The following is a 27,437-nucleotide window of genomic DNA, read 5'->3' on the forward strand; positions in this document are numbered from 1 at the left end:
TGTTTCCAAAAATTGAAGAGGATGACATGGACGACATTTGGTTTCAACAGGACGGTGCAACTTGTCACACTGCCAAAGTTACACTCGAACTTTTGGCTACCGTTTTTGAATTCCGATATCAATTGGCCGCCTCGGAGCTGTGATTTAAGCCCGTAGGACTATTTTTTGTGGGGAGCCGTTAAGCTATACGAACCATCTAGAGACGATTGATGCTTTAAAACACGAAATCGAAGTTGCCATTCATGGAATTGGAGCCCAAACAATCGAAAATGTGCTTAAAAATTGGGTTGATCGAATGGCCAGTCGTGGCAGTCATTTGAACGATATTATTTTTTATTCATAAATGACAATGTTCAATCTTCAAAATAAAAAAAAAAATTTGAAAAAATATTGATTAGTTTTTTTTATAGCCGATTCATAAAGCAAATTTTACATGGCCCACCCTATATTATTTTCACACATTTTTTACTTTGAATTGAATAAAAGTAATTTACCAAACTAAATTTATTGCCTTTTTAATTGGTTACACTTCGAGTGCCGCACCCTGTATAACTTGATAGATAAGTTTTAGAGCGCAATATAAAGTCAATTTTAGTTCCAAAACTCGACCTTCTCTACCCCAAATTTTCTACAACTCGAATGAAAAGTTTGGCACATGCTCTGAGTTGATTTTGTTTTTTTTTGACGTTCCTTCTTGGTGTGACGTTTGCCAATGAGTTTTAATAACAGGCTTTCCCACTTGGAAAAAAAACTATGAATTTTGAGTTAAGTAGTTTTTGAGTTGATATAAATTACAAGCATTGAGGCATAATTTGAAAGTGATTTCAAAATCAAACCACGAGTTATCGGTTCTGAGTAACGATCTCCAGATCCTATTCGTATTTACACATCATTACTGTGATAAAAACTGATAAACAGGAGTACGTAATCGCTCCGATTGTTGTCTGTCTAAGCATATTTGCTTTGGAGAGCAATGCAATACACAAAAACAACAACAATCACATGCTACACTTACTACTTGTTTAACTAAAATTTATCTATACATTGCAAAAATGTGTTAGTTTTTATTTTGTTGTTGTGTTTACTTATTTTATTTAGCTTTAGTCCAACAAATTAAGCAAGCCTGTATGTATGTATGCTTATCCATAGTAAAGTATTAGTGTATGTGTAAATAGTGATCGCGAAAAAGCGTACCTTTATTGATTTATTTCTGCGTGTATACGTGTGTATGTATGTGCGCCAGTTTCGGTGATTTTGGCAGGCATGTTTATATGTATGTGTATAGGCTACTGCCGTTGCTTTTTCGGGGACCGTTTTGTATGACAACAAATTTTATAGCATGCTACAAATTAAGCGCCTAGAATTTTGAAATGAAGATGACACCAATGCTGACAAAACTGCTGCGCTGCAACCAACGAATAGACACACAAACACAAATGCGCGGCCTCATAAATCCAAACACCTGTCAATATGGCTATGATAGTACAACAACAATGCGCGGTTGGTGTTTTTGTTGCTCTAGATTTTTTAACAGTACTGCTAAAATCTGCCTAATGCAGTGAGCAGTGAAAGCTACAGTGCTGTACGCCATTGATGGGTGCGACAGGGTTGCAATTCGTGGCGTGCGGTGTTCACCAATGTTTGTGACGCGCCAACAAATTTAATTCATTACTAAGTAAATAATAGCGTTCACAATAAATTCTATTAAAAAACGCAAAAAAAAAAAAACAAAAATCAACAACAAATGTACGGCTACGTAGCGCAAAATCACTGTTCTTTAATAGAGCCATGCGCTATTAGATTAGCATAAGCGCTCTTCAAAGGCGCGTCTTTGCGTGCAGAACGGCTATTTGTACAACTGCTAGCAGCACGAGCTGTATTTGTATGCGTGTGTGTGTGTTTTTGTTTTTTGTATTGAGTAGTATTATTGCTCGGCATTTTGAATCGCGCCGCACCGAGTTGAGCCACAGCGCGGCTCAAAATGAGTACGCTACTAAGTATGTATGTGCAGGCGTGTATGCATGTATGAGTGTGTGAGCATTCCCCAGTTATAACACCTACGCGCATTGCGCTTAAGCTATTCACATTGAAGTTAGCTATGTATGCGTGCGCGATCGCACTTCCCCTAATGCAGCGTAACAAATATATATTCGTATAGTAACAACAACTATAATAACAAAGTAAACTACCAATACAAACGTATTTATATGCACATATGCGCGTATGTAGAGCGTCAGCAATGCTCTGTGACTGGGGTGTGAAATTGAAAATCGAGCAGCAGCAACAGCAACAAATCACAGTGAAGCCAATAGCAGCAACAGCAACATCAGCGGTAATCGTAGTAGTAGCAGCAGTCAGTATCAGTAACAGCAACGAGCAACCAGCAACGACGGTAGCAGCCACAACACAGTAACAACGCGTTAAGAAAACTCGGTTCAGCCTGCTGTGCTGTGAGCGTGTTTTTTCTTTGTATTTTTTTATATTATTATTCTTATTATTATAAATATTCTGATTTTTTTTTGTTTGGTGTGCAAAAAGGAAATTTTCACTTAACGTTAGCGGTGCACACTTTCAATCGGCCAGTCATATGATGGACATTCCGGTGAACGTATGCCGGTTAATGCAGTGATACAGTTTAAATAAAAATTAAAAAAAAAAAGAAAATATTTATAAAATACTCGAGTACGCCGACAACACAGAGAGCTTAGCCGTCGAAGCCAGTAATACGTAAGCGCGACTCGACGCGTACACACGCGTCCGAGATTTGCGAAAAGTAACGAACTTAAGTTATTCAAAACAAAAAAAAAAACCAACAGAATCAACGTAGAAGCAGAAGAATAACACACAAAATATATAAATTACTTTTGTAACATTCAAAAAGGAGCAAAGCAAAAAAGCAAAATTTATTTGTAGCGCGAGAATATGCACATTACAAAGCTGTAAGCGTCGCTCGGTGCTGATCTCTGCTATTCGCAATCGAAACTCGATCAATCTGCGCTTGATCGTTTGCATACATTTGACGGCCAGTAAGTCAACCAGACGCGGCGGGTGGTGACTTTATCGGTGCTAAATCGTGTGTCAAGGCGTGAAAGTAACAGGTCTAAATAAATAAATAAGAAAATTACAACACAAAAAAAAAAAACCGTTTAAATAAATTGCTTTTCGTTGGCGTATAAATTTCTTGCAAGCGCAGCATAAGTTTTCGTCAAAAAAAAAGAATAATAACAACAATCGAAAATGCAACAAAAATATGTTTTTCGAGTGTCGCTACCGTGTTGAGTTAACAGGCTGGCCAAGTGTGCAATTAAATAATAATAAAACAAGTATTGAGTTGTGTGCTGTTAACACTTCATTTATTGTAACTTAAGTGCATTCTTAAATTTATAAATTTAAACCAAATAAAATTGTAGCGTGATCTCGTAACCCCAAGGATTGATATTCGAGTATTATTAGCGCAGAAAAGAATAAGGCGTAGGAGAGCAGCGTTTGGTGTGAATACTTTTTGGAGTAACTGTAGGTTGCCTATTTTAAGACAGTTTGTGTTTACTTATAGAGATGTGGACAACTAAATCAAGTGTGAGCCAACATGCACTGTCATGTTTCCCGAATTATTTTCTAGATAACGGTAATTTTTTTCCTTTAAATGTATTAAATGATACAATTTTGCAAAACTTTTATATGAAATGCAATGAAATTAAACCTAAAATATGGTAGTTCGATTTGAATAATTCGGCGCCATTTATAGGGTGGTCCTTTAAGCATTTTTAATTTAAGTTGTAATAATATAAGACGCAAGCATACTTTTAATTATTAATTTTTTTTACTTAGAAATATTAAATTTTATCATTAAACATGGAAGACAATCTCAAGCCAAATGATTTTCACGTCTGTTGGTACATTAGCCCATTCTGTCAACCCAATTTTTCAGTTCATTTTCGCCAGTTTCGGCACTTACGAGTATCTCAACAATGGCAATTTTGCGTGCATAGTTCAACTCATGAATTGTCTCTGTATGTCTGTATCCTTAAAGATTTCCCACAAAAAAAAGGCTATTGAAGTATTTGATTTTTGAAGAATTTATGTTGTTTTTAAAATTCGCCAACTTTATTCAAGCGAAAAGCAATCATCTAAACATAAACGAAGTTACTGACACATTACGAATATAATTTTAGCTGCCAAAGTAAAAAAAAAATCCACAGTTCAAACTCCAAATGCTTAATGGACCACCCTGTAGTTGAAGCGTAACTTTTTAGTGCAACGCAAGCGTCCTTTAACTGCAGCTTAACATAAAAACGAGTTGGCGCACTAACTTGATGCACGCGTATATCCAGGATGGCTGGAATCTGTGAAAATCTGTGCTTTGAAGTGCGCCATTCAAAAGCAATTTATTAGCCCCAAACAGGATGCGTAATTTTCGGCAGCACGCACGTTTGAAATTCAAACCATTTTCGCAAAATCCGCAGGAAAAAGAATTGACTCTATTTAGTTGTCCACAACTGCACGAAGTGTACTTTTAACTTGAAATCAAAAGTCAATCAAAAAATCGCATGAAAATCATTTGAAGGGCTGTTTAACTCATAGCCCCATTATTCCAATTATTGACGGAAGAACTTGAATTAATCTTATCAGGCGTTTTTTACAGACCGCATTTCAAAATAAAAAGCGAGTTTTTGAAAATGAAAACAACAATGAGAGTTTAAGGTAACAATAAGTGTTTGTTTTATTCAAAATATGCCCTTACAACTGACATACGAGTATGCACGGTGTACAAGAGAGAGTAAAATTGTTTGAAGGCAGACAACATTTTGAACAAACCTCGTATGGTTGAAATTTATTTTTTATTTTTTAACAATGAAACAGAAAATAAAATACTCAAAACAAAAGTAAAAAATCTTTGACAGTTGAAGTGTGAGCTTTAGTCAAAAAATCGGTCATAATTGATGATTTAAGAGATGATTAGACAAAAATTAGTCTCAAAGGGCAATAACAAGTGACTATCGATCAAATCCCTATTGCAAGATGCTCTGAAAACTCAGGCGATTATGAAGCTTGGTTGACAGTTAAAATGCGATTTTAGTTACAAAATCGCTCGTTAGTGATGATATTGTAAGGAAAAAACATAAATTACAAATGACGATTGATGATATGCGTAAAATTCCTTCTATACGAAATTCAGGCAAAAATCATGGTATCAGGTTCACTAAGGGAAAGGCGATGAAAGGAGAAAATCGAACTTCTTAGCAATAAGAATAATAATGTGCTCGTAATCTTAAATAGGTTAGCCTAAATTTTTTAATAGATGGTCCTTCCATTTAAATCAAACGATCGATATGAAGAATTTGCTTCTACCATTTTTGACGTTTCATGTACTCAATAGACTTTAAATGCATAACCGCCATACTCTCTTGCTGCTCACTCGCATAAAAAATACACAAAAATACACAAAATCGATGGTTACTCGACTGAAAGCTAGCTTCGGAATTTGTTGAACAATTTTTGCAGGGTATATGGAAATTTCTTTTTGCTCCACAGCTTAGTTCATCATTGCCTTACTGAGAAAAAAAATGGATGCGCCAGAAAATTGTGATGTTATGGCTATTAACTAGGGTAGGAAAGTTCGTGCTTCTGTTTTTTGGAAACGTGCATGACTTTATGTCCTTTGAGTGATCTCTTTTAGAGCAGCTCGTTTATGCTTTGCTTCAGATTTAGCTTCAAGTTGGCTCCTTCAAGGAACTTTGTTGTTCTTCGAAGCTAAGCCTTGAAGCTATTTCGAGCCCCGAAACTTTAAAAAATCTTTTTAAGCATTCGGTGTGGCAGTAACTCAGTCACTCATCAGACTAAACACAGTGAGTGAATTCAGAAACCGTTAAGTGCTTGTGTTTTTTTTACTAATTCAAAGTGTCTTTCTCGGGTGTGCTCATAGGATGTGTAACGATGATGCGGATGAAAAGAGTCGGAAAGACTTTTGAATCTAGAGATTCCTTCTGATTATCACTATGGAGATATCAAAGGGCTGATGATGTAATGGGAGTGTAGAGAATTGCTGGTCGAATTATAGTAGTTACTCACGATTTGTAGCATCCAAGAGGCTCAAGTGATAACCGCTTCAAGCAAGTGGTAAGCGATTCAATACCGTTAGACTTACTAGGCTTCGTATGGAAAAAGTTGTGGGAATCAAAGAACGAGCTGGTGAAAAAAAGATTTGTAGCATTCAAGAGGCTCAAGTGATAACCGCTTCAAGCAAGTGATAAGCGGTTCAATACCGTTAGACTTACTAGGCTTCGTATGGAAAAAGTTGTGGGAATCAAAGAACGAGCTGGTGAAAAAAAGAGATGGCAAACCTGCAGAGTGCGAAACAAAAACGCCAAGGCTATGACTAGACCGTTGGAGAAACGAAACACGCGGCAGATGGATGGCTAGGCTAATAAAAGATGTCGTCACATGGAATTTCGGTGCAGTAAATTCTCATACAACCCAAATGTTTCTGGGCACGGGTATTTCCAGAAATACCTGTTCGAAAAAGGGAAAAGCGAACACCCTACCTGCATTTACGGTTATACAGCCGAAGATGACGCTGAACACAACTTATCCCAATGCGCGCATTGGGAATAAGAACGTTGAAGGTTGGAGAATGCATATAACTACTGAAAATGTAAACGACAAGCTGCTAAGTAGCGAGGAAACGTGGGGAATCATCAGTGGATACGCGAAAAATATAAAAATAAATAATAATAAATACTTGGCGTGTACACCCTTTTTGAGTGTTTGGCCGAGCTCCTCCTCTTATTTACGGCGTGTGACTTGATTGCTCCACAAATGGAGGGACTAACAGTTTTAAGCCGACTCCGAACGGCAAATGGTTTTTTATGAGGAGGGATCTGTCTAAATCTGCACCAGTACTCATTTCCCTAGTCAAGTTACGAGCTGCCATAGTCACTAGTTTTGGACTTGACAGATTTGTGTACCTAGCGCCATAAGCGTTGACGCAGCTTGTCTTGCCAGACTTTTTTGCCGCCAAATTTCTTATATGTAAATACGCAGACGACAGGTTCATTTGTTTACCTCATCTTTGTGTGTTATTTTCAGCAGCAACGCACAGTGGCTGGGAAGTGTAATAATAAATTTGTACAGATCCCTGTTAACCGAGCCCTCGAGCCTTTAATGAGACTGACTAACCAATAAAGTAAATACAAGTGGAATACCACTTTAGACGGTACACATTTGTATGCGCATAACTCAAATAAATCAGCTTTGTAAAATTCTGCATGAAATATGTATTAAATCTGCATTGAATTTTAAGGTAATGCAAAAAAAAAAACCCAAAAAAACACTAAATTCGAAAAGCGTCTGACGAGACGCGACGAGCGTCTTCTGACTCTGTTAAAATTGATTCCGGTTTTATTTCCCATTCATTTACACTGAATTGCACGTCTGACTTTACCAATTTATTCGATTTGAAATCACTCATTAATAAATTATCAAAGTAATAAAAATGTAATTAACGAAAAATTAAGATTTAATCAAACGAATTTGTAATTACTTAGCACGAAAATATAATAAAAAATGATATAAACAAATGTGTAACTGTTTGTTTTGTCACTTTGTCATTTGTACCCTGCAGTGAATTGAATTGTAACGGGACTGCTGAATAACTAGTAATCCATAAAGGTTTCAATATTCTGGTTTGAAATTGAATTTAATTTGGATTGGAAATTTAAGTGAAAAAAATGAGCATTTTTCAAGGGGTAATATCAGTTAAGAGGTAGAAACTGTAGACACTCCACTACAGAAAGAGACTGTAGTTATTCCAAAAAATCCATTTATTGCTTAAGAAAGGCGCCAAATACTTTAAAAGTGGCGTACTGAAAGGCTTAAGGTACAAAAGGCGCTGTTTATGACCGCGAGTTGCTCGATGGCGGGCGAGATGCTCAGACGCAATTTGAAGGCGACTTTCTTTGTTTCTTTCATTGAGCTCTGAGTTCGTGAGGCACCCAAGCTCCCAATTTTTCGGTAAATCCCATTGAATGAAGGTGATTGAGAATCGTTTTATGATCGCAGTTCATTTTTTCCGCCAATTCGCTACTGTTTTGGGGACCTTCTTCTTTCAAAAATGATTTGAGATGTTCTTCATCAAATTTAGAAGGCCTTCCGCTGTGGTTCGTGTCATCGACGTGCTATAGACACCTTCTCGCCTATGACACCTTCTCCATACACGTCGCAAATGTCACAGCTCTTTGGCAGCTCTTTGACCTCAATGAAAAGCAAAGAAAAGTTGATATCGAAAATGTTGATTTTTACCTTCTGGGCATTCTGTTGTTTGTTGATCCCTTCCGAAATATCGGATTTGTTCAAGTCTGAAAAATAGTCATACGTTTCTGCAATCCCATTTCTCAAATTTTACGAACAAATAGTAGATAGAGGGATCCGCGTGAGCCAAGTCTGGAGAATAGGGAGGATGTGAAACGAGATGGACCCCGATTTCCTTTAATTTTGTGACCACAACTACTGAGGTGTGAGCTGGTATGTTGTCGTGATGGAAAAGGAAAATCACTCGACTTCCTCGACTCAAACGAATGCCAATTTTTCCCCCGATTTCCTTTAATTTTGCGTCTACAACTGCTGCGACGTGAGCTGGCGCGTTGTCGTGATGGAAAAGGAAAATCACTCAGCTTCCTCGATTCAAACGAACGCCAAACACAAAGAATTTGATCGATCTATGTAGCTGAAACTTGGTGTGTGTTCTTCCAAGAGATGGTACCCTAACTAAACATAGACTCGATACCCGTCAGTAGTGCCATCCCTCTGACTTTGCATAGAGTTACCGATCGCCAGAGCCGTAAAGCTATCAGCTTTCGCAATAAATAAATAACAATAATCTCGAGGGTGTGATTATCATTCATTCGGCATTTAAACTCTATAAATCCCATCAGTCTAGTGAAGGCGTAATACTTATAAGTTCAGAAACATTTAAGAGATTCCAGTCCCTGCTCTATCTTACAACCACAATAGTTTTGAAACATTTTGGAAGGCTCCAGCGCTCAGAGGCGCGATTTTATCTCAAATGACGTTTCCTAAGGTGTTCTAAGCAAACTTTTTTCTCTACATAGATGAAATAATGAAATCCAAGTTTAGTGCCTTTTAAAAGGGGTTGACCGAACCATTCGTAGTGCACATTTTCAATATATCTGTGAGCTCAAGAGGCTGTCACTATTGTCCCTTTCTGATAATCAATCATGGATACGAATTTGTGGAATAGCTTCATTGGCCGTTGGGTGTAGGAACTTTAAGGGATGGTAGGAAGTTGAGTGCATAAGGAGATCGGCGTGTCCATCGCGCATACGTCCTTTCAAAATATGTTAACCTGAGACACCGCCGAATACTCCTCGACACATTTTACAGCGTTATATCCAGGATCTCTTGAATCCTAGTATTGACGGAGCTTTTAAAAGTATCAAAACACTCATAAAAGTAATGTGCTGTAGTTGTTGTTGTAACAGGAGACTCCAGTGCTCCTTCTCCTTGAATGTAGCGCTAAAGTGCGTAGAAGGTTTGTGGGATTGCCGTTGAAGTGGCAGACTTTGGTCGGCGGATTTAAATGCGGCTGGTGCCAGTAACTGATACCTGGCTCTCGTGACTAATGTCGAAAGCAAAATCTTTCTGAGTGCTTGGCTGACAATGCCAAAAGTTTTCACCTTTTCTGGCAGAGGTTAGGTTAGAAAAGTTAGGTGGTAAAATCCTGAATGCTTGGCTGTCAGTGCTAAAATATTTCAATGTTTCTGTCAGTTATAAGTTAAGTAGTTAAAATACCTTTATGTTTCGATAGATAACATAGTCCCAATTATTCTTTTTCGAACCCTTGAATAATTATCTAGTTTGATAGATGTCACCGGCAGCTTGAGGCACCTGTGACAATGGCGAGTTCGATGTGAAGATGCCTACTATTTTTTAATAAATCAAAAAATGCATATCACTTACTTTCAAACAAGTTCCTTTAACTTGACCATGAGTGGTAAGCCTTTATCATTTTGCGAGGATTATATATATTTTAAACACGAAACAAAACCGTATATAAATACCTCTTGCAGACAATGCAATCCACAAAGTCTTGGTGTCGCCTCAGAAAAAAAAAATATTTTGGTGTCTCACAGTGGCTAAGGCCAAGCTTCTACTCCCATTTGTTCATGCAAATGTTTCTCTACAAATAGGATGTACCAATTCCACGCCTCATCTAAATGTCAAATAATTTTTTGTGAGAAGTTTTTTTATGATAAAATTGTATTTGGACACCAGCAAAAAATTTTTAATATTTTAAGACCGCAGTGATCATCGAACTCAGTATCTACAGTCGATATATCACGCACAATACCACTTGCCAACGAATGTCGTTTCCGTCACAGTCATGCATTCCATAAATCTAAGCAGATAATAGCTTGTCAGAGGATGGTACGAAGTAGGACAGTTTAGTTTTAACTCATCAAAGTAAAAAACCCAACTTGTCAGAACTTAGGGAACATGTCAATTTTGCTATAGCTGTCTTTTATAATTTTTTCTCTTCCAATGTTTTCAAGAAAGTTACGGGTTTTGTCAGCAAAATATTGACGCTGGCAAAAAAAGTTATAATAATAAAATATTGATCATGGCTTTTGTGGGTGAGTGAGTTGCCAGCTTGTGGACATGATAAGTATGGCATTAAAATTATTTAGATTTTTTTATATAAAAAATTAAAATATAGATATAGTGGCGCATGCCTTGATGTTGTTCCACAAATGGAGGGACTTACAGTTTTAAGCAGACTGCGAACGGCAAATGGTTTTTTTATGAGGAAAGGTTTTCCATTGCTTTTTTTCATATACACATCTTTTCCTTTCATTTTGCTGTTTCCTGCACGGAGACTCGATCCTACGTACCAACCCACTCGCCAACGGCGGCCGAATAAGCAGTAATTATTTATTGTACGAGTATATAAATTTATATTTTTGTTTTTATTGTTTTTGTAGTTGTATATATTAGCATAAATAAATAAAGGATACGATTAAAAAACATTTAAATGTAAAAATATTTCTGCAATTATTGGTAAAAAAAACTTTACGAACTAATTTTCACAAGCCAGTTTTTTGGAGCCCACGAAACTTTTGCAAATGCGATTGAATCTTAATTACTTAGCTGCCAACTATATACAATCGATAGTCGATCTTAGCTGCTACCAAAATTGTGCGCCAATCGCCTCTGCATTGCGCGCGTTGACGCCAGTTAGAACAACCACGGACGATCAGGTCGTCGTCGACTTGGCCTTTCCAACATAGATGACCATGTCCTTTTTTGCGAGTTCCACTAGTACATTTCGAAAATAGCACCTTCTTTGTTGGAGCGTTATTGACCATTCGCTGAACGTGACCTAGTCAGCGCAGCTGCTGAATTTTAATCTTATTCGGTATGCATCCTTTACGCAAATTGGACCATAGATCCAGCGAAGAATATTTCTCTCGAAATCTCCTAATAACCGTCCATCGGTGTTTGTCAATGTCCAGGACGATTTTTCGTGCGTCGAAAGAGGGCTCTGCTTTTCAATTGCCTACCTAGCCCAAAGCAGCACCTGTTGGCAAGAGTTAATCTGCGCTGGATCTCGTGGGTGACGTAGTTGTTGGTGTTAATGCTGGATCCGAGGTAGACAAAGTCCTTGACCACGCCGAACTCGTAATTGTCAATCGCAACCTTTTGTCCAATACGCGAAGACTGGAGATGTTGATTGAATCTCCCGTCCAAACTTTTTTGTTGGGTGTTTGGCTGAGCTTCTCCTCCAATTGTTGTTGTTTTTTCACAAATAGAGCGACTTACAGTTGTATGCCACTTCCAAAAGGCACATCGTTTTCCCGAGAGTCTTTTTCATGGCAAAAATACCATGAGTAATATTCGTTCTCTAAATGGTGAGATACCTGTATGTCTTACTAAAGACATCTAGCGGAAAATGCTCAAATTTTTTACTGCCACACTAGTTGTATTTATTGTATGTTTGCGATGAGAAGCAGCACCTGCCGCTGGGTACACGATTGGTACACTTCCACTTAGTAACTCACACAAATAGAAAGCAAATTAATTCCCTTATTTTTTGTAATGAAATTTACGTTTTGTATTGCGCTTATCACCCTAGCAACTTTATTGCATTCCCTACAAAAACTTCATAATTTACAAAACTTAATCCATTGACTTAACGCACCATTGTTATGATAAATTCGCTGATTTAAAATTAAGGCTTGCATGCCCATCAATTATGTGCCTTTTTTCATAAATTTATTAACATGCTTAAGTAGTAATTTTCTTGTTCTATATAGAGCGATTTTTTTCTTTTATTGAAATGTGATTTGTCTAAATATTTGCATTGTTGATATTATTAATAGGAATTTAGTGTGCGCAAGAAAATTGTTGAAAGAATTCAAAACTTAGCACATACAGACATACCATTTGCGAGTAATGTGCCGCTAGCTGGTATAACGATACAAAGTATGGAACGAAAGAAATTTGCTACTATAGAATACTAAACAATCAGTTAAGTGATCTTGTATGGGAAACTTTGCTTTTGTGACTACAACGTTTTTGACGTGATAACGTCTTATAATTCGATTTAGCCGGCTGCACGCAAGAAAAAATGTGTCGTTACCTTGCTCATTAGTGTTACTTTGCTCATTTGTCGTTACCTTGCTCATTTGTCGTTACATTGCTCATTGCCGTTACCTTGAATGAACTGCAAGCGAAAGCGCGGAACGAACGACAAAGCAAACAAAGCAAACGAACGGCAACGTTCGACATCTTGCTCTCTCCTACTTAAGTGAGCGTATATATGTATGTATATGCGCATATGTACATATATAAATTCACGTATTTGTATTTGCATATGCCTTCTTATTGATTATTATTAATTTGATTCACTTGAAGAATTTAAAATAAAACCAAGTTTGTTAATAATATGTTTTAATGTTATTATTATTTTTTGACGTGATAACGTCTAATAATTCTATGTAGCCGGCTGCACGCACTAAAAAATGCGTCGTTATCTTGCTCATGCGTCGTTACCTTGCTTGAATAGCATGTTATGTTATGTTATGTTATGTTATGTTATGTTATGTTATGTTATGTTATGTTATATTATGCTATGTTAATGTTAACTCATTCTCTATATCCATACAAAATATCTATCAAACAAATAAAATTAAAATTTTCTTTTGAAATATGCAACCATTCAATCAGTATTTTCTTATGACGTTATCACGTTAAACTATCGTCAGTAAACCGACTTTACAGACAACCTCTTTGTTTTTAAATAATTAATAAATAAATTTCATTTATTCAAACTTCAAACTTAATGGCAGGGTCATATGAACTATTGCTGAATCTCTTTCTTCGATTGCTAGACCATAGCTGTGCATCCCAAGCGAATATATTGATTATCATCGTTTCCTTTACCGCCCTATTGGCACATTAGGGACCCAAAGCGGATATATTAGCCACAAAAGAAAGGTTTTTCAGCAACTAGTCTCTCTCTAAAAAAAAGCCCTTCAACTTTAATTAGTGTCAGTCCAAGATTCTTATATAATCGTCGTAGCTAGTCTACTGTTATACATAGTAACTCCAGGTTTGTTCGAGTCCGACACTCGAAAGGCCATAAATTTAGTTAGGAAAAGTACTTTTATTCAATTCAAAGTAAAAAATATGTGAAAATAATACAAAATTAAGAATGAATTTAGTTTTACCTTGACTATGGCCTTGAGACGATCCAGCAACGAATCGCAATCTGCCCGAATGCGACTTGCAAGTAGTTTGGCCCACTCGCGGACTATGCCGTTTTTCAGCGCCTCGAGACTGGTGAATAATTTAGTTCTGACTTTGCACTCCAAAATGGCTTAAAGTGAATAATCCATCGGATTCGCGTCTGGTGAATTTAAGAGCCATTGTGTGGATGTTATGAAGTTTGGAACGTTGTTCTTTAGCCATTCTTGGTTCACTCGAGCTTTGTGAGACGGTGTCGAGTCCTGTTGAAACGTCCATGGTCTGCCACCAAAATGTTTGTCTCCCCACGGTTTCAAAGCAACCTCCAGAATATTTTCTCGATAATATTTCACATTTACCTTGACGTCAGACTCGATGAAAATGATTGGAGAGCGCCCATATGAGGTTACAGCGACCCAAACCATTACCTGTTTCGGGTGCTGCCTCTTGGTGGCCAATCGATGACTCAGATTTTCGTGTGAACGGTCGGTGAAATAAACCCAATCGTTTAGGGAGTTTACGAATTGCTCAATTTGAAACATTTTTCTCGTCAGAAATCACAATGCTCGGAAATTGACCGCTTTCGCCCAAGCGAAGCAACTCCTTCGCTCTTTGGTGTTAGATCATGCACCTTTTGGATCTTGTAAGGCTTGGCTTTGAGATTTGATTTGATTTTTCAGTATATGGCGGTTGCTATTTTCAGTTCTTTCGCCATTTAATTGGCACTTCGTCGGGGATTTCGCTCAAGCAGCTTCTTGACTTTTTGAATCATTTCACGTGACGTTGCAGTCTTTTGATGACCACCACCATGACGTTTCACGATGCTATCAGTATCATTGTAACGAGTGCGATAAACAAAAACTTTATTTACTTTAAGGTGCTTGAGCTCACGAACATTTGCGAGCGGTCTGAAGTTGGTTACATTTCCAGTGCCGGACCTTGCTACGCCCTGCCCAACGTAGGTGAGATTTATTTTGTCGGAGCAAACTAGCAAGTACAACATTCAAACAACATTAAGTCCATTGTACTGCACTCGGGTTCCCTTTTTAATTTTTTTTTAAATCTACCGGACCTTCGAAGAAATCTGAGTAGATCTTGTGGTGCCAAGCAGTCAAATTGGTCTCTTCTTAACACATCAGTGCCAAAGACTTAAACCTGATTCGAGCGAAGGCCGAGAAGAAGCACAGGAAGTGGTCCGTCGTCTCATCCTCCTCTCCACAAGCTGGGCAGATTGCACTGTCTGAGATGCCCACCCTTTCCATGTGCTTCGCCCACAGAAAGTGGTCCACCATCAGTCCAATCAGCTGCCTATGGTAGCTTCTGCTTAATGACAGGTGGATCTGCGACAGTCGGTCGTACATGACAGGTAACATCAGTTTTGTCCATTTGCAGCCTCTTTCAGCCTGACAGGTTCGCTTAAGTAACCCGTTTGCTAACCATAGCTTTGGTGGCTGCAGAAGGGAGTGGCAGAACAGGCTCTGGGACCAACTTCTTAGTTAAAGAGTCAGATATCTCGTTACTCGCGATACCCCCGTGTCTCGAAGCCCATACTAATATAGCATCAGGATATTATGTATACCGACAGCTCAGTTTAGTTCAGTAGTAGGCGAGATACGATCACAGTTCGCAGTTTTTTCAAAGATTCTTTTTGAGGTTTAAGTTTGCTGAGGCCCTATAGATTGTGGTAGAGTCAATAATTTCTATCACAGCTAGCAATAACCTATACCATTCATAAAATAAAAAAATTATGTTTTCGAACCCTTTTCTATTTCCAGAAATGTTGGCAATTTTTGACACTTTCAGACACCAAAACCAAAATAGTTAAAAAAAAAAAAATTGAGCTAAACTCATAAAAATTACTACTCGGAAAACGGTTAACACAATTTTATTCGGAACTGTGTATTTTTTTATTATTATTTTTATTATGTTTTTATTATTAAAGCTTTAATTTGGGTATACATTAGGCCGCGTCGATTTGTGGGGAGGCAAAAAAATCGCCCATTGCTTTGTGAAAATCATATTCTAGGGATCAAAATAAGAAACGTTGCCGAAGGAACCATACCTCTAAAACGAATTCTGATGTCCCCCAATTTGGGTCGAACTTTTAGTGTCTTTTGTGGGGAGGCAAAAAAATCGCCCATTGCTCTGTGAAAATCATATTTTAGGGATCAAGATAAGAAACTTTGCCGAAGGAACCATACCTCTAAAACGAATTCTGATGTCCCCCAATTTGGGTCGAACTTTTTAGTTTCTTTTCTCATGTAAAGGCCAAAAATGGTGATATTTTGAAATGATGGGGAACCCCCCAGGGAAGTTCCAGGGGGTGTGCCACTGGCAAGGGTGGATCGGCCGTCCAAAGTTAGTGGAGGTCGGTCATACATTTGGACTCGATTGGAGCACTCTAAATGGGTCAAAGTGGGATTTTTTGTTCGACCCAAATTGGGGGACATCAGAATTCGTTTTAGAGGAATGGTTCCCTCGGCAAAGTTTCTTATTTTGATCCCTAGAATACGATTCTCACAGAGCAATGAGCGATTTTTAAATCGACCAACCCTAGTATACATACATATGTATGTACATATAGTATGTTGAAGTCTCTGGCTCATCAGGGTTTTGTGAAAAGCGTTCTATAAAAAAGCTCATTAAGACCTGTGCGCATGCACGTAATCCATATTAAGATCTTTCGAGGTTTTCGGTAGTTAAAAATAACGGATCCCGAGATTTCGGGATTGACACCACTAATATGTATATGTTATACTTCCACTCATTTACACTTACTCCCTCTCTTTTTTATAATAAAAAAAATCGAGCTCCAATATTTCGGGATTGCCATCACTAATATGTATTACATTTACATATGGAGCTCTTCATTTAATAGTCACTATCATTCATATTTAAAAACACTGTATCATATTTAAAAATAATGGATTCCGGTTTTCGGAACTGCCAGCACTCCCTCTCATTTATACTTAAAAAACCGAATCCCGACATCACGGGATTGCCTTCACAAATATGTATTCACTCATTTACATTATATTTACTTCCTCTGATTTATACTTAAAAAACCGAATCTCGACATCTCGGGATTGACATCACTAATAAGCACATACTACATTTCCATATTTAGTGCGTCATTTAATAGTTCCTCTCTTTTATACTTCCTGTTTGCCATGGAAAATCACTCATACCTCCTTGGGTCAATTGATATTCAAATATCGTTTAAATGTATGCCTTTCTTGAACCAAGTTAACGCACCAACGAAGGTCGCCCTCTTGGCACTAAACACCAAGCAACGTCATCATAAAATTGGTCACAAACTTCGATGGGCAATTTTGGAGTATTCATACAAGTGTGTGAGTGTGTTTACATGCATGTACGTACGCATGTATGTATGTATGTGTACAGCGCTGTGCATTCAACCAATCTATGGTGCTTGAGCATTAAGAATCGATCGATTATTTGCACGCTTGAGCTGTATTCTTTCTAGCCGCATACGTACACACAAACATACATACATACGAGTATGGCTGTCAAATTTAAATAACTTTAATCAAGTCAAAAGAGGCTCCAAAGCCACGATAATCCTGCGCACAAAGCAAACCGCAAGCGGTACATGCAAATATGAATTAAATACAAATTTATTTATAAATAATCGATCATGTTTTTTGAGTGTGAGTGTGTGTGTGTTATTTTTTATTTTTTTATTTTGTTTTCCTATTTTATTAATTTTATTTAATAAATGATTTGGCGTTGAACTTGAATTTACGCATTTTTCCAGTGACACTATGTGTATGTTTTTCATATTTACAGGTATTTTTGTTGTTGTTTTTTTATTTTTTTTTTCATGCAATCGATATGGGTGCGTGCTGAATTTAAATTCATGCGCAACATAAATTTAGGAACTACTAATTAAACGCTAATAACGCATGCAAGACAAGTGTCTGTGGCTGAGTGCGTACTGGATATGTTGAGCGAAATATTCTGAAAAAAAAAACAAACAGAAAGTGAATAAAAATAAAATGAAATGAATTATAATGTTGAATTACATGTGTAATTGCGACAAGATATGTACTTGTAATCAAATTGCATTGCTCAAGTTATGATATCAGCGTCGTTCGCCGCCAACACAACCACATGCGTACAGGCAGGTGGGGTAGATCAGGCCAGGCCAACGTAAACTGGGGCAATCTTATCGAAGTTTACGTTAGATTGACACTCGAAATGTGTGCAACACAATCAAGTGAGCGTAGATATTTGTGCTAAATTGTTATTTATGCGCTTTGCTAGGCTAGTCTGAGACTGGACTAGCGTATGACCAGCCAAAAGTTAAGGTGTGCACACTGTTGGAAGCGGGTCGAAAGCGCTAATTGTGTCACAAATTGAATAATTTTAGAACTATGTTAGGAGTTTGCACGAAATAGTCGTTAATTTGAGATATAATCAAAGACAAGAATTACATGGAGTGATTGAACAAAATTTTGTACTGAACCAGGCCGACGAGTTGAGGTGGGCAGTGAGAGAACTTTTGGATATGGGTTGATCATAAGTTGATTCCAATAAGAGGTGTTATTCCCGTAAAAGATCAATGGTTTCGATGCTTGTGTGGCACGTAGCGCCGTCTTGTTGAAAATAAACGTTGTTCAGATCAATACCATCTAATTCCGGCCATAAAAACTCGTTAATCATCTCTCGATAGCGCAATCCATTCACCGTAACTGTTGCTCCAGCTTCATTTTCGAAAAAGTTAGGTCCAATGACTCCGCCGGACCATAAACCGCACCAAACAGGCACACGTTGAGGATAAAGAGGCTTTTCAACAATAACTCTTGGATTATTTGAGCCCCAGATCCGACAGTTTTGCTTATTGACGAAGCCACCGAGGTGGAAATGAGGCCCATCACTCAAGATGATTTTTCGATGGAATTCCGGATCATTTTCATGCATTTCAACGACCGAATCAGCAAAGACGCGACGTTATTGATGATCGGCCGGCTTGAGTTCTTGTATTAACTGGACTTTATAAGCCTTAAGACCCAAATCTTTATGCAAAATACGGTGTAATGTCGTTTGTGGAATGCCTAATTCCAAAGAACGACGAGGAATAGACAAACCTGGGTTTTCTTCAACACTTTCGGCTACAACAGCAATATTTTCGGCCGTTCTTGAGCGACGTGCACGAGTTTTCTTCTTCATATCACTAACTTGTCCCAACAGTTCGAATTTTTTCACCAATTTCTGTATTGTGGTCCGACAGGTGCTTCACTACGCACTTTTGCGTTAGGTGCTGATACCGAGGAGCTTGGTGATGCTCAGTCACCGTACGAGCTGCGTGTGCTACGTATTTTCGAAAGCTGTATTATCTTCTTCTTCCTGATTGGCGCGATAGCCGCTTACGCGATTTTGGTCGAGTTTAACAAAGCGCGCCAGTCGTTTCTTTCTCTTTCTAACCCGAACCCGTTGGAAACACCAAGTGAAGTCAAATTCTTCTCCACCTGATCTTTCCTACGGAGAGGCGGCGTTCCTCTTTCTCTACTACCACCAGCTGGTACCGCATCGAATACTTTCAGAGCCGGAGCGTTTGTATCCATTCGGACATTTATTATCTTAATCATCAACATATTCTGACAGCTTGGTGGCACTATTGGCAATATTATTTTCTGCAATAAAATCCAAGCTGGTAAAAATATACAAAATGAAATAGTCCCGACCAAGGAAGAGATCAGGCGACAGCCGGTTCGACGTTACCGGAACCACGGAACGGATTTATATGCGGCCAAGGACTGTCACTTCATTTCCCAAAAAATTATGAAAGAACTGAAAGAGTTAAGGAAATGAGAAGCAGAATGAAATTAGAGACAGAAGCAAATGAGAGAGCAAAGAAAATGAGAAAGCCAAGGAAATAAGGGGCAGCGTGAAATGAGAGATGAATAGTTAAATAGGCTAAGGGAGGTGCCTGGCTGGCTTAATCTGTAGCGGTTGCAATATATTATATATCCTCGCCATCTTATCCAAAACGGAATTCAATTGTACGCTCTTGGATTTACTGTACCGAGCTGCTTGTCTACCATCGGACGCGTCCCCAGGTGGCGGATCGAGGAGTGTTCTGTAGATATGAAGGGTAGGTGGGAAATAAAATACCACCCGCGACTCAAAACAGGCACTTACCTGATTGAAGATGCAGATAGACATCCTATCATTAAGCTAGGGTAGACGCACTAAGACTTTGTATAGCTTGGGACTAGCACTAACGACAGAAATGACGTCAGCCTGGAGATCAGACGGAAAATAGGCAATTAAAAGCAGAACTCTCTCTCTCTCGAAGGACCAAACTGACACTCTACAAAATGCTCATCATCCCCGTCCAGAAGTATGGACAATGTCAACATCAGGTGAGAAAGTTTTGGGAGCCTTCGAGATAAAAATACTAAAATTCTAAAAGATCGTTGGCCCTCTACGCTTTAGTGAAGAGTACCGCGTATGGTAGAACATCGAGTTGTATGAGCTATATAGGGACATGGACATAGTTAGGCGTGTAAAAATACAGCGGCTACGCTTGGCTTGGCTATGTCACCCGTATGAAAGAAGAGGCAAAGCGAATTTACGACACGATTCGATGCGAATTTACGACCCCAAAAAGGAAGACATGGAAGAGGAAGACCACATCTCTGTCGGAAAGACCAAGTGCTGCAGGACTTGTTATCACTCGCTATTTCCAACTGACTCCAACGAGCGCAGGACAGAAACAGCTGGCGCGCTATTTTGGATTCGGCCAAAACCCGACACACGGTTGTAGCGCCACATAAGAAGAAGAAGAAGGTAGGCTAGCAACTTACCTATCTGAAACTTGCTAATGAATCGTCAAATTTATTGTCTCGGATAAAAAAATCAAATCAGTCGTCGACGACTATCATATTAGTACTATGATCGGATTCTGGAATGTATAAACCCCGAGAGACGCTGACAACGACATTAGTATGAGGTTTTTGATGCCCCAAACTCCAGTAGGAGTTGAAGGAAAATATACATATATATTCTTGGATTAGCGAGGTGGAAGTGATCAGACATTCCCTTGGCACGAAAATCGGTTCTGCGTATCGGACTGACTCAGCGTTTTGTCAGCCCAAGAACTGCAATCTTACACTGTTTATATGGGTTAACTTCACTATTTGTGGATGATCAGACCTCCAAAAGTGTAGAAATGCAAAACAGCATTGACCAAACTAGTGCAGGCGGCAATGTTTCAATGAGTTGGGACTCTCAACTCGGTGGAAATCAGCGACCTTTTAAGTTTCTGAACGTTTCCCAGGAGAGATCAGGGCAAGTTACCCTTGCGGCATCACAATGCGCTATGAGCCTGAGTGTAGCCCATAGTGGACAGCCGATACAACCTAACCTTACTCAGCGCAGAGTGAAGACAATAGAGCTGCAGAATAGAGAACAAGTGGATTTCTTCAACATTACCACATCTGAATGGCTTGAAACAGAATTTTAAAATGCAACTGAAAATGATGAAATGCTAAATAACAGTAATAAATAATAATCATCATAATATGTAAAATCCATTAACTATCGTTCAATGACCTGCGTGAAGCGATGATAAGCTTCTGCTCCTCGCCGCTCAAGCTATCAGGCCATCCGTGTACAACATTAATCAATCTTATGAGTTATTGGTGATGGAAAAGTGGCTTACTTTCTTACAATAAATACAAAATATAAAAAAATGTATGTAGAATGCCGTTATTGTAATATTTCCAGGGCAAGCATTCATTGTTCGCCAATCATTTGTGGGATTATTACAGATATATTTATAACGTACGGATGTGTGTTCATAAACACGAGAGTCGGTTAATAAGTATTCGATGATGATACGTTTTTCGTAATTTATTGAATTTTAAAACTCATCAACGGTTTTGTCATTACTTGAATCAAAATTCTAAATCGTTTTCAAAATATTAAATGTGAAACTCTGATAGTTACTGGGCGACCCTCGTAGTTATGTATATATGTATACCTCGTCCACTCGCCTCTTGTTCTTATGCTTAGTTATTCACTTGTTCTTGATAAATTTAATGCTTTTGGCACACAGCCTGTAATCGCACCAACGACGTCATTCACTTGAGCATTTCAAAGATTAGTTGGTGGGCTTTATTTGCTGTTGATCGAGTTTATGGAATTATCAAATTTTTCAAAATAAATTCAATTTAGAAAAAAGCATTTAAATATTTATTCATTACTGACAACTGGCTGATATCGCTTGACAACAATGATATCATCGCTATGAGCGATATTAAAAAAAATAATAAAATTATATAAAAAATGTAAAGGGGAAAAATAAAATGAAATAAAAAAATGAGAAATAATAATAGAAAAAAAGTAAAAAATTATAAAATAGCAAAATAAAAAAATAAATAAAATGAAACAAGAACTAAAAATAAAAATAAATGAAAAATAACGATAGCAAAAGTGAAACAAAAATTAAAAATAAAAATATAAAAATTATAAAATAAAAAAATTAAATAAATAAATAAAAAAAAAATTAAAAATAGAACAAAATTAAATAGAAATAAAAAAGTAAATTAAAAAAAAATTGAAACTAAAATTTAAAAAATATAAAAAATTATAAAATATTATATATAAATAGAATAAATAAAAAATAGAAAAAGAAACAAAAAATAAAAGTAAAAAATTATAAAATAAAAAATTAAATAAGTGAAAAATAAAAATAGAAAAAATTAAACAAAAAATGTAAAAAATTATAAAATGAAAAAATTAATTAAATGAAAAAATAACAATAGAAACAATTAAACGAAAAGTAAAAATAAAAAGTTTTTAGATAAAAAATAAAATAAGTAAAAAATAACAATAGAAAAATGAAACAAAATTTAAAAATAAAAATAGAAATGAATGAGAAATTATAATAGAAAAAATTTTAAAATAAAAAATAAAACAAAAGATAAAAATAAGTATTAAAAAATTACAAAATAAATAAATAAAAGAAAAATGAAGAATTAAAATAGAAAATAATGAAACAGAAAATAAAAATAAAAAATAAAATAAATGAAAAATAACAATAGAAAAAATTTAAATAAAAAATTATAAAATGAAAGTTTAAGTTAAATGAAAAATAAAAATAGAAAAAATGAAACAAAAATTAAAATAAAAATAAAAAAATTATAAAATATGTAAATAGAAAAAAATGAAAAATAACAAATAAATAGAAATGTAACAAAAAATAAAAATAAAAAACTTTATAAAATAAAAAAATAAAATAAATGAAAAATTACAATAAAAAAATGAAAAGAAAAAAAATGAACAACAAAAATAAATTAAATAAATAAAAAATAAAAATGAAAATAGAAAAACTAAACAAAAAATAAAAATAAATATAAAAGAATTATAAGTAAAAAATTAAATAAATGATAAATAAAAATAGAAAAACTGAAAAAATAAATTAATATATGAAAAATAAAGTTACAAAAAATTAAACAAAAAATATAAAATAAAAAAATTTAATAAATGAAAACAGCTATAGAAAAAACTATTATTAAAAATACAAATAAAATAATTATTACATAAAAAATTAAATTCATGGAAAATAACAATAGAAAAACGAATAAAATAGAAAAAAAGATAAAATAAATGAAAATTTATGATAAAAAAATTAAAAAAAAAATAAAAACCAAATATAATAAATATAAAAAATTATAAAATAAGTAAATAAAGGAAAAATGAAAAATAGAAAAAAATTAAAAAAAGTAAAAAAAGTAAATGCAAAATAATAATAGAAAAAATTTTAAGAAACAAATTATAAAATAAGGGAATTAAATTAAATTAAATAAGAATAGAAAAAACGAAACAAAAATTAAAAAGAAATAGAAAAGAATTATGAAATAAAATAAAATAAATAAAAAAATTGATAAAATGAAAAAAGTATGAAATAAAAGAAAAAATAAGAAGAAAATTATAAAAAAATCGAAAAAATTAAACAAAAATTAAAAAAAGTTTTGGAATAAAATAAATGTAAAATAACAATAAAACAATGAATAGAAACAAATGTAAAAGAAAAAATTATAATATATGAAATATAAAATTAGGAAAAATTAAAAAATTAAAAAACAAAATGATAAATACAAATAAATATCAAAATAATATACTAATAAATGAAAAATACAAATAAAAAAAATTAAAAGTATTAGTATTAAGTGAATATAAAAAGTATATAAAATAAAAAAAATTAATTTATGGAAAATAGAATTAGAAAAAACTAAATAAAAAATAAAACTAAAAAAATTATAAAATAAAAATTTAAATAAATGGAGAAAAAATCATAAAAATAAAATGAAATAAAAAAAACGAATAACAATCAAAAAATTATAAAATAAAATTTACAAAAATCAATTTTAAATTACATAAAAGAAAAAACAAGTATTTAATAAATGGAGGGAAAACAAGAGAAAAAAATTAAATCAAAATACAAATCAAAATCAAACAATTATAAAATAATATTTACAAAAATCATTTTTTTCTATTAGAAAAAGTACCTCTATTCTGATCTCTCTGATCTAAATTAGAAAAAATTAAATAAAAAAATTATAAAATAAAAAATTATAAAATAAAAAATTAAATAAATGAAAAAAATAAGAGAAAAAAATTAAATAAAAATCAAAAAATTATAAAATAAAATTTACAAAAATCAATTTTTTTCCATTCGAAAAAGTACTTTCATTCTGAACACTCTGATCTGAATTAGAAAAAATTAAATAAAAAATAAAAATATTATAAAATAAAAAATTAAAAAACAAGAGAAAAAAATTAAACAAAAAATACAAATAAAAATCAATAAATTTGAAAATAAAATTTACAAAAATCAATTTTTTCCATAAGAAAAAGTACCTCCATTCTGATCACTCTTTATTTGGGCCACTTTGTATACATGCGAGTTTTACCTTTCATCGGTGCAGAATTTACCCATTCCATTATCAACAGCATACCTTTGAAACCGGAATTCTCCGGATGATGGTAGCTAAAAATTTATGAATTTTGCAACTCAGCCGCGTAGTTTTTTTCATTTAGACCTGCTAGCAGCATCCAATTAAAGTGATTTTTCTGGATAACAATACATCATACCCAGCAAATCGTGCCAAGTAAATTTTAGCTGGACTTAGCTGGGAAACACTGCCCTTTGTAGGTTATTCAACAGGTCTAGCTCCATATAATTAGCACTAATTTTCATGAATAGGACATGCGCATGCTGAACAGCACTTCATTTCTTGTGCAAACATTGGCCGACGACTAATTTGGCGCAAAAAAAAACAACACTTCTTTCTTACTCACGCATTCACAACGGTAGCGTAGTTTGGGGGAGATCGATTCGCTTGATGAAAATGAAAGATAATTAACGTGAGAGGTTTAGCTGCTTTGTTATTGGAGTTATAGCTGATGAAGTCTTTGAAAAGTTATCTAAAAAACGTGAATACTGGAGCTCTTTTTCTAATACAGATTTGTTTCAGCAGACATTTTGTAGAAATTATGGTTACTTGAAATAAAATACTATATGGGATTTTGTAAAATCATTTTTTTTCTTATTAAAATAATAAATCATAGGTATATACTTGGTATGCCTATAGACTTGCCTTATTTGGCTTATAATAAATTATTTCATCAGGCTTTACCTTTGACTAGTTGAAATTATCAATCGATCAGCTAAGTAAATCAATATGAATGCAATGATGGCAACATTTCTCAGTGCGAAGTAGACATGACTTGGATAATAAAAAAAAATCGTTCACCTCTTTTAGGGTTTGCTGTTGTATTAATTTACTAATAATGACAATCCCTAAAGGCTACAAGAAAACTGTATCAGATAACAGACAAACAGATAATTTTTATAACCTTTAGGGGTGTGTTGTTTCGAAGAATTGGAAGCAATTGATAACACCTTTGCCAAACCTTCCGACGAAATTGCCATTAAAATCATTATTAAAAGCATTTGTTTGTCTTTATTTATTTATCGAATTAATCTTAAAAAAATTATTCACCATTTACGTAAATCTTTTCATATCAAAAAAGGGCGTTGGTTATGTTGGAAAATTTTTTTATCAAACCCAAATATTAGATTGAACTTTTATTAATATAAACAAATGAAGGTAACAAACACTTGTTAATTATTTGGAAACCATTGAAGTGATAAAAATATTTGTGTTGCGTAGTTTTAGTCAATAATATCGTTTATTGTTTTATAATTATTACAATTGACACTTTCGAAATACGAGACGAGCGTTTAAAAAATTGTGGGTAAAATTAATTAAAAATTTATGATCAAACCACGAATTTGTTGAATGTTGAATTAGAGAATTAGAGTGGAAAAAATCCGTCATTTTCCAAACAAAGATTAAGGAACCTCCATAGCGTTAGGGTACTTTTCTACGTAAGAAATTTTGAAAAAAAAATTCATTTTAAGATTTTTTAGTGCAAAGAAAATGTAACCCTAAATTTCGTGCTTTTTCTACCTGTGTAGAAACTTGGCATTTCTGTGAAGAAACTTGGCATCTGAGAATATCTGGTGACAGTCTGCAGCAAAGTTGTGCAGTGTCAGTTTGTTCTTGATGTGGTGGCTGTGTAAATTTTCCGTAAGTTGAACAAAGAGAGTTCCTTTTATTTCGTGATCATGGATCAAGATCACAGGGTATTTATGAAACTTTTGACTTTTTTTGACTATTGGAAGGCAACACTTTGCCTATTCCGCTGTGGATAGAGGATGCCCCTCTTTTTCTGCATCCAGGACTTAAGCGCTCTTAGACTGCCCCTGTTCGTTTGTTAGCTCCTGTATTTGCAATGTTCACTTTAACCCAGAAGCACCTACTACTTCCTGAACCTGGACGAAACTCATAGAAATTTCTATGGCGTGTTTTTTTTTATGAATTTCCAAAATTTTTAGCAAAAAAACACGCTCGATTTACGTTATTCATGCATTTTTTTGAGTCAATTTGTTTATACTATATTTGCATTTTTCAACCGCTAATCATTTCTTTATTCGAAGCGGAAATGTGACAATTTATTGAATTCACACGAAAAATTTCGGTACCTAGGTGGGTATGTAAATATGAAGAAGTGGCTAGATGACACGAATAAAGCGACAAATGAAGAATGCCGTAATGTCAGTGAAATAAAATTTGTAAATAACATAATTGAATGGGGAAATACTTGCAGGGCAAATAAAACAGGGTCTCTCAAGTTTGAGTTTTTTTCTTTTTTTAATTTTATTTTATTTGTTTTTTCGGAAGACAAATATTTTGAATGTTAATTCATAGTGTGTGAATGCTAAATTAAATAATATTATTACACGTTTACAATTGTCCATTCGTTAGTTGAAATTTTCAATGACAATCAGGTATAATTTGAGTTCACCCCTAAGCTGATGGAGCATTGTACACCCCCCTGGGTCCGAGTGGTACCTTTTCCATTCATATTCCCTCAAGGGAGGAGTGGGTGGTGTGCAAAATTTGGAGACAGGGCATGGCAAGCGTGTTTACGGATAGCTCGAAGTTAGACGGAAGAGTTGGTGGGGGCGAATTCTGCGAGGAGCTCCCTTTCAAACTCAAATTTAGACCACCGGATCAATGTAGAGTTTTCCAAGCGGAGGTAGCCGCAATTAAGGAAGCAGTGGATTGGTTGCT

At 35.2% G+C, this 27,437-nt stretch overlaps 1 protein-coding gene across 2 annotated transcripts in view; it reads left to right on the forward strand.

The window, feature by feature from the left end:
- The first annotated feature begins 3,113 nt into the window (after positions 1 to 3,113).
- Positions 3,114 to 27,437, forward strand: part of LOC129236920 (open rectifier potassium channel protein 1) — a 95,907-nt gene continuing 71,583 nt past the window's right edge. For both annotated transcript variants that reach the window (XM_054871222.1, XM_054871223.1), the window contains exon 1: positions 3,114 to 3,513. The gene's annotated coding sequence lies outside the window, so the exon portion shown is untranslated. The remainder of the gene's footprint in view (positions 3,514 to 27,437) is intronic.

The sequence above is a fragment of the Anastrepha obliqua genome, chromosome 2 (genome assembly GCF_027943255.1).
Source record: "Anastrepha obliqua isolate idAnaObli1 chromosome 2, idAnaObli1_1.0, whole genome shotgun sequence".
NCBI classification, from domain to species: Eukaryota; Metazoa; Arthropoda; class Insecta; order Diptera; family Tephritidae; genus Anastrepha; species Anastrepha obliqua.